Here is a 13,016-nt window from a genome sequence, read left to right as displayed (position 1 = left end):
CACTAAAGTCAAATACAATCAATAATGTGTCTGTGTGGCTCCGTGTCGCTTCCTTTGTGCCTGGCAGCTTGGAGCCGGAGTGTTTTGTGTAAATGAACAGAATTGGCTGAAGAGTGAAAACGTGTCCATCCATCATGAGTGTGTTCATTCATTAGTGAGGTTAAAGGTCACGGTGCAATATGCTGTGCTGATGAAGAGTCGCCTCACAGAGTTTCATCTTCCTCACACGGTTACAGGTTGGACAGACAGACGTGTGTGTGTGTGTGTGTGTGTGTGTGTGTGTGTGGATGAGCTATGGCTACCTGCGCTCGCAGCCATGCAGTTATTAATGTAGAGCTGTCAGCAGGGCGACGCTCTGCATATTCGCATATTAAACAGACATTTTATTACCGTTTGATATAAATCAGCTTACAGCATCTCTGCTCCTCCTCCACTCTTCTTCCTCTCTGCTTCTCCTCCACTCTTCTTCCTCTCTGCTCCTCCTCCACTCTTCTTCCTCTCTGCTCCTCCTCCACTCTTCTTCCTCTCTGCTCCTCCTCCACTCTTCTTCCTCTCTGCTCCTCCTCCACTCTTCTTCCTCTCTGCTCCTCCTCCACTCTTCTTCCTCTCTGCTCCTCCTCCACTCTTCTTCCTCTCTGCTCCTCCTCCACTCTTCTTCCTCTCTGCTTCTCCTCCACTCTTCTTCCTCTCTGCTCCTCCTCCACTCTTCTTCCTCTCTGCTCCTCCTCCACTCTCCTTCCTCTCTTCTTCTGCTCTCCCCCCTCTTTGTTACCTTTAGAATCAAACTGAAACACGTTTCTCTGCTCCTCTTCCTCAGCTGCACAGCTGTGAGTCATGTGACCGCAGTGATGAAGCAGATGAAATGCAATCGTAACATTTCTTGAAAGTGTTTGTGGCTGTTTGCTAAATGTTCCACTACGTTTACTTTCATTTCTCTGCTCACAGCTCAGCAGCTTTTCGTCTTCAAACAGGAAGTAAAGGGGGAAACACTTCTCATGACAGAATGGAAGCTGATGTTCCTCCATAGTCTTCCTCATTATACCTGCTGGACTCTGCTGATGGAGATAAACTGCATCAATAAACCATCTGAAGGTGATGATGATGAGGATGAGGGTGATGATGATGATGATGATGATGATGATGATGTCTGATTGACTCATTCCTCACATTTAGGCCTTGAAGATGACATGAGCTCATCAGCATAAGTGAAGAAGATAAAGCTGCCACAGGAAGCTGACGCTCATTTTCCTTTGACAACAGAAAGTTCAAAGCCTGAAGTGAATCACAGATTTCCTGTTTCAGAACGTTTCACTTCACTTCACACCACCTCGTTTGCATACATGCATGCGTGTGTGTGTGTGTGTGTGTGTGTGTGTGTGTGTGTGTGTGTGCGAGTGCGTGTGTGTGTGCGCGTGCGTGCGTGTGTGTGCGTGCATGCTTTTGTGTGTGTGCGTTTGTGTGTGTATGTGTGCGTGTTTGCCCTGTTGTTGGCATGGTTACATAGACTTGAACCTACCAGGCGCCTCAGTCGTGGTCTACTTCCTCCCTGCTCACACTTCCTGCCTGTGTGCCAGTCCTAATCCTTGGTGTGTCTTCGTAGGTTCAAGTCCCCTCAGGCTCCGAATCAAATGAGCACGGACACGACACGTGTTACATGTTCTAAAGAACAACAAAACAGATGACGTGATAAAACCATAGAAGAAGAAGAGTGAGCAGGATGAAGGACTGAGAGTCTTCATCATGTCTTCCTGCTCCTTCGACTTCAATGAAACATTTACCTGGAAAACAAATCTTGGACGGGGGACGTTTCTACGGTAACAGACGTGAAATAATATGTCTCACTAAAATGACTAAAATCAGATGTGATCGTCTGCAGTAAAGCTTCTCTTCCTGTCACTCACTTCTTCTTCCACACATTCCTACAATCTTCTCCACACGTCCAAGTGTCTCCCCCCCCTCTCCCTGTCTCTCTCTCTCACTCTCTCCCCCTGTTTCTCTCTCTCTCTCTCTCTCTCTCTCTTTCTCTCTCTCTCTGTCTCTCTCTCTTCCTCCCCTCGCTCTCTCTCTCCCTCTCTCCCTCTGTGTCTTTGTCTCTTTGTCTCTCTCTCTCTCTGTGCTGACATACATACGTGTTTATAGACTGCTGACTCGTGTGTTTTCGTTTAGTCCATATATTCATGCCTGTGTACCACATATGTGCAGCTGAGGAGAGACAGGCTGCTGAGGAGAGACAGGCTAGTGGAGAGAGACAGAATGGTGAGAACAGACAGGCTAGGGGGGACAGACAGGCTGGTGGAGAGAGACAGGCTGGTGAGGACAGACAGGCTGGGGGGGACAGACAGGCTGGTGGAGAGAGACATGCTGGTGGGGACAGACAGGCTGGTGGAGACAGACAGGCTGGGGGGACAGACAGGCTGGTGGAGAAAGACAGGCTGGGGGGGGGACAGTTAGGCTGGGGGGGACAGACAGGCTGGTGGAGAAAGACAGGCTGGGGGGGACAGACAGGCTGGGGGGGACAGACAGGCTGGTGGAGACAGACATGCTGGTGGGAACAGACAGGCCTGGTGGAGAGAGACAGGCTGGGGGGGACAGACAGGCCTGGTGGAGAGAGACAGGCTGGGGGGGACAGACAGGCTGGTGGAGAGAGACAGGCTGGGGCGGACAGACAGCCTGGTGGAGAGAGACAGGCTGGGGGGGGACAGACAGGCCTGGTGGAGAGAGACAGGCTGGTGGAGAGAGACAGGCTGGTTCATATTTCATACTTTCAGTCTATTTACAGCAGAAAGATGAAAAGTTGAATGTTAATAAAAGTGGCAGTGGTTCTCTTAGATTTAATTAAAAATAGCAGCTTGGCGTTCTCTTCTGTCTGTTTCCCAGGAAATGATAAAGATTTAATCCAATTAGCTTGGCGCTGCTTGAGCGCTGCAGAGGGCAACAGACTCTAATTGGGCTGAAGACAATTAGCTGAATGAATTCCAGCAGGAGTCGGGGGAGAGAGCGGGATTTAAACAGAACTCCCTCTGCGTTCCCTCCTTTTGTTTTACTCCAATAAGACCACAGACACGATGTGACTGAAACGTATTTATGACAGCTTACAGTCGTTAGGCTCAGCGGGACGTCTGAGTCTGATCCAGATCTCACCTGGTCCTCAGGATGAGCCTGAGTCCTTCAGTCTCTAAACTCATCTCAACCAAATCATTACAGATTTTCATGCTTGTCAGTTTGTATTTGTACATATTTATAAATAAATACATCATTATTATGAACATGGATTTATATATTCACAGCTAATCAATAGAAGGGGGGGGGGACACAATGACAAAGGACAATACGCAGACTTTTCCCTCTATGGACATAAAGGACGCAGAGACGCAGGGACACAGAGACACAGAGACACATATCATATCAGATGTGGACAATGTCAGGACTGAATACAGATTAGGCTCCGCCCTTCTGCCCAGGGGGGTTACAGGGTCGACACCACTCCAGCTGCCCCCCCCCCCCATTAACCCCTCTGGACCCAAAGCTCACATGTCCTCACATGCAAAACATCAACTTCCTTCTTCTTCTTCTTCTTCTTCTTCTTCCTCTCCTTAATGATGTCTGAAGGAATCTGGGTCTATTTAGGCGCTGAGGCCTCCAGGGACCAACACCACTTCACCAGAGGGCGCTGGCTTTCATGCCTGCAGGGAGGGACTTCCTCTAGGTAAGGACAGTAACTCTCTTCCATTTGCCCAATGCTATAGCGCCCCTTAGTGGAAGAAGTGTGTTACCATCTTTAGTTAAGGAAGTCATCTTATTCATTTTGTCCCCATGCTCTTTGAATTCAGACATAAAGGAAGGATATTAGTTTGATGATCTGCCTTCATCATTTGTTCTTTTTTTTGCTTTCTTCTTCTCTTCTCTTCTCTTCTCTAACATCTGGCCTGTGGTGCCCTCCTGCAGCTGTTCCACCTCGTGGCCGTGCTGCTGAACTACTGCTCCTTTGCTTGTCAGCATGTTCTGGAGCTTTGCCTCTCAGTTCCTGAACAATCCTTCTTTTGGATCTTGGCCCTCTGGGTCCCTTTATAAGCTTTGATTGATCTGTTTTTGTTCAGTGTGTTTAAATAAAGATTCTCACTGTTGGATCCTACCTATGTGCTTTAAAGGTGATAGAACGAGATGGATCCTGTCAAAGGAGAGTAACGATGAGTCGGCTGATCTGGATTATGTAATTGACAGTTCGCCAAGAGAGCGTCAAAAGGAAATGCGGCGAGCCGACCACATGAGGACTAAAGATGCAGCCTGTACCGGCCGCTCCGACGTTCCTTATGCACCCGAGCAGGAGCAGCTGAGAAGAAGCTGAAGCAGAAGAGTGTCTGAGGTGTTTGCACTGTGGTCAAGCAGAACATTTAAGTCTCCCAGGTACTGTTCAGCTCTGTCATGACTCTCTGTCCAAACTTCCAGCTCAGTTTTGGACCTCAAAAGATAAAATAAGATAAGATGAAAGTTTATTATCCCGAGGGAAATTACTGTGCAACAGTCACAGTACAGTGCAGAATGAAACTAGAACCAGAAATCACCTAAACTAGTGCAATATAGAGAAACGTAGTAGATAAAAGTAGATAATAAGTTCACACATACGGTATGAAGTACATACAGTGGGGGAACAGCACATGACAATATACGTACACAAGGAGGACAAGGTTACAAAGTCAATGTGCATCTGTGAGGTATGGGTAATAACAATCTGTACAACTCCAGCATACACGTGTGTATATAGGACATACAGCAACGTGTAGAGCTACATACTTTATACTTTATACATTTCTGAGGATGTTTTTGTTTTGTTTGCAAATTGTTTTTATTGAAGCAAACACTGTACATGACACTGCACAGACAGGTGTAGGATATTTTGAAGATCATTCAACATATAGAAAGAGGGGAAAGAGGAGAGAGAGAGAGAGAAAGAAAGAAGGAAGGTTGTATTATCACTACTATTGTTGTTGTCATATGTTAGACCCTGAGGTACAAGATGTTTTTGTTTTGATGGATTCCAGAGCTGACAATAGTTTTGTTGACGGAACATTAACAAAGAAGGAAGGTCTTTGCTGGGGTCCTCTTGAAACTCCGCTGGGACATCCGACTTCTGTCCCGCATCACTCACTAGACCTCTCCGGTGCTCCTGTGCTCCATTTCAGGTAATCATCATGAAAGTCTCCATGATCAGTTCACCCCTACAGCCCTTTATTTGTAGAAACACGACCCCCAGGTCATCTGAGGCTCCTGTGTTGGAGTGTCGACTGTCACGGTGTTAAAAACCAGCACCTTCTATTTCTGTCCCTAGAGTCCATCGACCTGCCCAGGCTTCCTGACCAGTCCTGGTGATCTGAAAGAGGTCTTCAGTAACACCATAGCCCCTCCCCCTCACTGGCCTCATGACTGCACCATCGACCTGCTCGTACTCCACCTGGGGGGTGCTTATGCTCCCTATCCACCCCAAGTATACTGGTGAGGCATTAGCCTGGATAATTCCACCATCTCCTCCCTGCTGGGTGGGATTTTGTGTTGGAAGGAAGGGCAAATATCTCCGCCCCTGCATAGACACAGAGGCGTTGGTTTCCTGAGCCTGTGAGCAGCTTCAGGGTTTCAGGGTGGATCTAAGGAATGCAGACCACCGAGGACGAATACTGAAGAGAGGTGAGAGGAAGACAGTGTTCAACTCTCCAGGGGACGTTATGAATGTCTGCTCTCCTCTGGTCTAACTCAGACTGACTGATCCTCAGACAGAGATGCACAAGTTTAGATCATGTGTCATTTTTATGTCCCGCATGTTCAAGCAGGACGAGTTTCATGACTCTCCTGTCTGTCTGTGTGTGTTTGTGTGTGTTTCACGCTAAGCACGCTGACAGACACACAGACACACACAGACACACACACACACACACACACACACACACACACACACACACACACACCTATGCTCACATTATAATACACACAGGGCCACGCCCCCTGCAGTAGTTTATCTTGGGCTGGTCTGTGCCCCTGTGTGGGTGGATCCTCAGGGTGCCCTGCCCCCGCACAGCTCCATTAGCACTGTGCTAACCTTGCAACAATGCCTGACATCCTCGTTTTTCATCCCACTCTGCTCTGCTTCAGGCCCCCCAGGACCTCCAGGTGAGAGAGGTGGTGTGAGACTGTTCACTGTCCACCACTGTCCACCACTGTCCACCTCTGTCCACCACTGTCCACCTCTGTCCACCACTGTCCACCACTGTCCACCTCTGTCCACCACTGTCCACCTCTGTCCACCTCTGTCCACCACTGTCCACCACTGTCCACCTCTGTCCACCACTGTCCACCTCTGTCCACCTCTGTCCACAACTGTCCTCTGTCCCACACTGACCTTCTTTGCGTTTTCTAATTTAGATTTTTGAAAATGTAAACATTTTCTAATCTACTCACTGCTTTGGAATGTATTCATCATTTGCACAATTCTTTATATTCTTCCAAATTTGGTTGTTCAAACCTTCAGGTAGAAACAAACGAAGCTGTTTCTTCTGTTGATCAGCTGATCGTTCTACACAAAATGGAAATACTAATAATACTACGCATTATTATTGTTAATGTTGTTGCGTGGGGATGATGAGGAGGTTTGCTCAGTTTGACCTTCTTCACCAGGATCCTCTGATATCCCCTGATGACCTTTGACCTCCACTGTGCCTCTGAAGCGTCCCTAACTCTCACGTCCTCATTTTTACTCACTGAGCCACAGGAACAGGAAGATCATCATCACGCTCTTCATCCGGGCCTCCTCCTCCTCCTCCCGCTGCAGGTGTTTCTCTCTGCGTATAATCAATCTGCGTGAAGCTTTTAAGCCAGGGCTCAGCCGCCTGCCTCACTGTCTCCTCCTCTTCCTCTCTGATGATTAAATGTAGGTATCGCTTGTTGTTGCCCGTTTTGGCCTCACTGTGTTATGTGTTGTGTGTATTCACGGCAGACAAGCTGTGCTCCATCACACGTAGGCTGATGGATCTTTGTGCCCTTCCTGTGCCGCCCTGGACGCTCACTTATTGTCTCCGTTTACTGAGGCGGTGATGAACTGGTGTGGCCCTGGTACCACAGTGTCACATACTCAATATGAGGTTATAAAAAGCTGAATTACAGCAGGAGATACCCACCGCACTGCAGAGAGAGAGAGGGAGGGAGAGGGAGAGGGAGAGGGAGAGGGAGAGGGAGAGGGAGAGGGAGAGAGACAGAGAGGGAGAGAGAGAGAGAGAAAGGGAAAGGGAGAGGGAGGGAGAGAGACAGAGAGGGAGAGAGAGAGAGAGAGAGAGAGAGAGGGACAGGGAGAGAGAGAGAGAGAGAGGGAGAGGGAGGGAGAGAGAGAGGCAGGGAGGATGAAACGACACGAATAAGATGACAAATCAAAGCACAGTGAAAGTGTGAAATCTGGGAGGATTACATGCTTGTTACACTTCTTTGAATGAATTAGTTTCTTTTTTCCGCCACTCAGGACTGTCTGTGATAAAACATTCAATCAGAAGTAGCCCAGGGTGATTCTATTTCCGTGCTGGCTGCCGTGTCCTCCTGCACGCTGCTTTCCAGGGAATTTAGTCTGATTTATGGAGAAGCCTGCGCTGCAGAGAGCATGCAGGCTCCTCCATACGTCCATATATGGATATAATGAAACGCTCCAGCTTACAATTCCACATTTGTCATGGAAACGATAAGAAAACTAATTATATTGAGACACACATGCTGTTTTTGATTTGTGAAAATGCTGCTTGTGAGTAATTGTCTTCTTCTGCATCAGGGCCATGAATACATTCAAGTTTAGGTGAAAACATTTTAGTTCCCATTTCACTGAAATGTGAAGGATTTGAATTCATGTGAAGTATCCAACCAAAGCCACCTATCTGACAACGTGTTATCAATCAAAATATGAATTCAGCACAAAACCTTTAGGCTTTGGATTTCTCCCACCTATCATCTGACATCAGTGAGCCCATAACCTCCTGTAGGAGAGGAGCTGCAGGTGAGGCTCTCAGCTTCTAACCAGGAGGCTCAGGGAGAGAGGACCAGCCGCTGAGCATTATTAGGACTAAGCTGCCTTTATGCTCAACTCAACTCCACAAGGGGGGCAGAACAACCAGAACCAGAACCATCAAACTGTATTTGTCTATATGTCTGTATGTAAACAGTCATCACACAGATCCAGCCAGCTCCACACCTCCACTGATGATGTCTGCAGCCAAGGCAGCAGGCCAGCGGAGGGTCAGGGCCTGAGACCCCCAGTCTGGGTGCTCCAGTATATCTTCAATCTCAGCCTAATACTGGAAAAGGTCCCAGTGCTGCGATAGACCGCTGACCTCCCACGTTATGAAGGCCCTGGACAGTCTGGTACTGGAGAACCTGGGCCCGAGGTAAAGCCTTCACTGGACCCTCTTTGCTCACTCTGAAGCTGCTGGAGGCCTCTGCCAGGCTGAACTGCACCCAAACCCCAAGAAGACCAAGCAGCACCTTCCTGTAACTGGCTGCAGTGCTAACTTCAGTTCATCTAAAGTTAATTATGGCAGCAGAAATGAATGATGTCTACATCTGAAGGCAGCTTTGTGTGTTTCAGTCCGACTCTCATTATGTGAGGAACATCACAGACCCAACATGTCCACGGGGGATTTGATCTTTGCTAAAGACTCGGCATCGAAAACTTCAAGGACGTCCTTTAATTTACACATCTGATATAAATGATTAATTTAATATTGATGAATATTTCATGTTTCTTAATAAATTATGATGTATGCTATTAAGCTCTACATGCATCTGCATAAGCACCACTGCAAGCTGTGTGTGTGTGCGCCTGTGTGTGTGTGTGTGTGTGTGCGTGTGTCCGTATGCCCGTGTGCGTGTGCCCGTGTTTGTGTGTGTGTGTGTCCGTGAATGTGCGCGTACGTGCGTGTGTGTGTGCGTGTGCCCGTGTGTGTGCGTGTGTACGCTCTCTTTCTCTCTCTCTGTCTATCTCTCTCTCTCTGTGTCCCCCTTCTGTGTGTCTCTCTGTCTCTCTGTCTCTCTGTCTCTCTGTCTCTGTCTCTCTCTCTCTCTCTGTCTCTCTCTCTCTCTCTCTCGCTCTCTCAGTCTATCTCTCTCTCTCTCTCTCTCTCTTCCACACACACATTTGGGACATTCAAAGTTTTTGTTGATGTGCTTGAGTTTAGTTTGTGGGAGGAAACTAAAAGTGTGTGAGTTTACTGAAGCGGAGAGCAGCCGAGCGTGGAAACAGATAAGGGACATTGCGGCTTCTTCCACTTCTGCCTTGACACCCTTCCATCCCTTCACACCGGCTGACATGTATGTTGCTCTGACCTTCGTGGCTCTGTGGACGTGCGAGCGTGTGAAGAGTGGAAGGCAGAGTGTAAGGGGTTAACCTGCACTCAGGAAGGCGACCTGACGCTCTCGACTCCACACGCCTACACACTCAGCACGACCACAAGATGCAGATAAGAGGACGCTCTGTGCTAACCGCTCCCATCACTGACTCAGTCTCACATCACCGTGGTTACAGCAGAAAAACCTGGTCTGAATAAACCGCACATAACTGACTGAGCGCCATGTGGTGGCCCCGCCCCCTCTGCTGTCAAACACACGGAGGCCCAAACTCCCAGAGTTCATCCTGTTAGCTCCACGCCTCTCAGGGCGAGGGGGGGGGGGGGGGGGGGGGGGCTCCTGACCTCCATGTAGCAACTTAACAACACCTCCACCCCAGCTGTGTGTGTGTGTGTGTGTGTGTGTGTGTGTGTGTTCACTCCTTTCATATGTTCATGCTGTCACCCGTTCCTTCCTTTCAGCCTGATTCTTTCCTCTTTCTTTAATAAATTGACGCTTGTGTTCTTCTTCTCTCCTTGCTCACCTTTTCCTGCTCAGTGGGTTTGTGTGTGTGTGTGTGTGTGTGTGTGTGTGTGTGTGTGTGTGTGTGTGTAGCCTCAGCTGACGTGTGAGCCTGCATGCATCACAGCCTGTAAACTTTGATTGAAACATCAGACGACGGGTGGGGGGGGGGGTCCATCAGGTAGGAATATTAATCAATGACATCATGATCAGTCTGTATGGACCTATACATTATTTAAAGCTGTGTCCCCTCGTCTGCCTTTCAAATTAAACTCAGAGTCAATAATTAATGTGGAGATTAACTGAAAGATCCTTGGGGGGGAATAAAAAGATAAATAGAGATGAAAAGAAACTGTGTGTGTGTGTGTGTGTGTGTGTGTGTACGTGTGTGTGTGTGTGTGTGTGTGTGTGTTTAAATTGTCATATTTAAAGGCTGATATATAGAAAGAATAGAAAGAATCAGCCCTACACACACACATACACACACACACACACACACACACACATACACACACACACACACACACACACACACACACACAGTTTATCGTGTCCCATCTGAACATTTTTTAACATAATTGTCAAAATAAGATCAAAAGTATTAAACTCAAGTTTACCTGCAGACCTTAAACACGACTGCAGACCCCTCTGTGCTGACCCCTCTGTGCTGACCCCTCTGTGCTGGCCCCTCTGTGCTGGCCCCTCTGTGCTGACCCCTCTGTGCTGACCCCTCTGTGCTGGCCCCTCTGTGCTGACCCCTCTGTGCTGGCCCCTCTGTGCTGGCCCCTCTGTGCTGGCCCCTCTGTGCTGACCCCTCTGTGCTGACCCCTCTGTGCTGACCCCTCTGTGCTGACCCCTCTGTGCTGACCCCTCTGTGCTGACCCCTCTGTGCTGACCCCTCTGTGCTGACCCCTCTGTGCAGACCCCTCTGTGCTGGCCCCTCTGTGCTGGCCCCTCTGTGCTGGCCCCTCTGTACAGCATGTGTGTGTGTGTGGGTGTGTGTGTGTGTGAGAGAGGATCAGATTGCTGTGTTTGCATGGTGACATGTTTGCGTGTGAGATTTGACCCATTAAAGTTTCTTCTTCTTCTTCTCGACACGTGAACTTGATGGAAACATTGATATGTGAATAAGAATCAGAGCGTTACTCGTCTGTGTGTAAGTGGAGCTTCTGTAGCTTCTGACCTGCATAGACGAGTGGAAATGAGTCTTCTTCTGTTTTCTGACGGAAGTCTGCGGTGGTTTACGGCTCCATGCCGAGCCCAAACACACATAACACACGCAACACGCAACACACACCATTTTCCATGTTTCTTCTTCTGGGCCCTGCTAACCTATTTAGTTGCATGCGAGCACGCACACACACACACACACACACACACACACACACACACACACACACACACACAGGTTTGCTTGTGGTGGCACAGCTCATCTATTTTTGACTAATAGGACATTCGTCCTATTTATTGGTGGTAAGAGAGTTTCTGTGAGTGCTGCATTTCTCATGTGTGTGTGTGTGTGTGTGTGTGTGTGTGTGTGTATCTCATCATTGCATAACATGCACACAATATTACACCACTTAACACACCACAATAAAACACACTCCACACAATTGATCTTCAGCATCAAGTGAGAAAAAGATCTCTTGAACAGAAGCTCAGATGTTTTTGAGGAGGAGAACAGCTGATCAGATGATTAAATGTTTAAATGCATTCAGAGTCTCTGCTTCTGGAATCTGAGTGAAATGAAGCTTGAATGTTTTGAAACTGGTTGATTTTGCTGATTTCCTCCTGATGGTGTGAAGGATCCAGGTCTGCAGTAATGAGCTCCTCTCCTGTTGTTGTGGAGGAGCTGAGGTGAGCTCCTCCTGCTCCTCCTGCTCACTTAGGTACATTATCATAAATATGGCACATTAACATTTGTTCTTGCTTGTCAGGATATAAATTAAGTCTGCAGGTGTCCCGCCAAGCTTTACCCCTGATACTAATTAAGGCATGATAATTAGGTTTGTTAAATTCGGTGCTTTCAGCCCCGATGCCCCCCTGGAATACAACAATCACAGGTTGCAGACAAGAGAAGGTTGAGCCGATCCTCCCCTCCTGACGCAGCCACGGCTTCCTGATAGCGGCGCTCCGGTGCTACAGGGGAAATCTGTGCTTGTAATTATGATTTAGCTCCTGACGATTCTCATTCATCTGAGCTGAATGTGCTTTGGTTTCGTGAAGGAAAGAGAAAACATTTTGATGAGGTTCTTCCTCTTCATGTAGACAGAGATAGACGTGTTGGTTTACACCAGAGGAAGCCCCCCCCCCCCTCCCCCGTGACCTTGGCGGCTGGCAACCTTATCAAGTAGGAGACAAGAACAAAGAGCTGAGGAATAACAGAAGGTTGTGGCAGCTCTTTAAAGCCTTTCAGCAGAAGTTCTGTCTCATCACACGCTGATCCACGCTGAGCTCGTTAGCTGAAGCAGAGATGCAGGCTGAGGATTGTTCACCTTTACACAGAGGTCAACAAAGGACGAAGATCTGAATATCATTAATCCGTCCTATCACACAGCTCATCTTCATACGGAGTGCTGCTGAACTGTGAAGAGGGAAAAGGATGAATGTGTTATTCTCATTTCAGGACCGCAGCCCGTCCCTCAGCTCAGTGCTGAAATGCTGATGTGAAGAGAAAACGGGAGAAAGTGAGGAAGAGGAGAGGAGAGGAGGGAGACAAAGAGTCACATTAATAATGTTTCAGTCACATTCAGAATGTTTCAGTCACATTCAGAATGTTTCAATGTTTCAGTCACATTCAGAATGTTTCAGTCACATTCAGAATGTTTCAATGTTTCAGTCACATTAATAATGTTTCAGTCACATTCAGAATGTTTCAGTCACATTCAGAATGTTTCAATGTTTCAGTCACATTCAGAATGTTTCATTCACATTCTGAATGTTTCAGTCACATTCTGAATGTTTCAGTCACATTCAGAATGTTTCAGTCACATTCAGAATGTTTCATTCACATTCAGAATGTTTCAGTCACATTCAGAATGTTTCAGTCACATTCAGAATGTTTCAGTCACATTCAGAATGTTTCTGTCCTCTCAGCTGTGATGGTTTGCTGCTCTGTCTCATCTGCTCGATGACGGAGCTCACGTCTT

General features: G+C 47.7%; 1 long non-coding RNA gene across 1 annotated transcript; it reads left to right on the top strand.

Annotated features, from left to right (window-relative positions):
• Window positions 1–1,742: 1,742 nt before the first annotated feature.
• On the top strand, window positions 1,743–6,276 carry LOC143007464 (uncharacterized). Its single transcript, XR_012964479.1, has 3 exons — window positions 1,743–1,814; window positions 4,149–5,180; window positions 5,327–6,276. It is a non-coding gene; the product is annotated as an uncharacterized LOC143007464 (long non-coding RNA).
• The last annotated feature ends 6,740 nt before the right edge of the window (window positions 6,277–13,016 follow it).

Source organism: Genypterus blacodes, unplaced genomic scaffold (assembly GCF_046128005.1).
Source record: "Genypterus blacodes isolate CSIRO-AG114 ecotype Tasmania unplaced genomic scaffold, CSIRO-AGI_Gbla_v1 ptg000088l_1, whole genome shotgun sequence".
NCBI lineage: Eukaryota > Metazoa > Chordata > Actinopteri > Ophidiiformes > Ophidiidae > Genypterus > Genypterus blacodes.
This window is presented reverse-complemented; position numbering and strand designations above follow the sequence as displayed.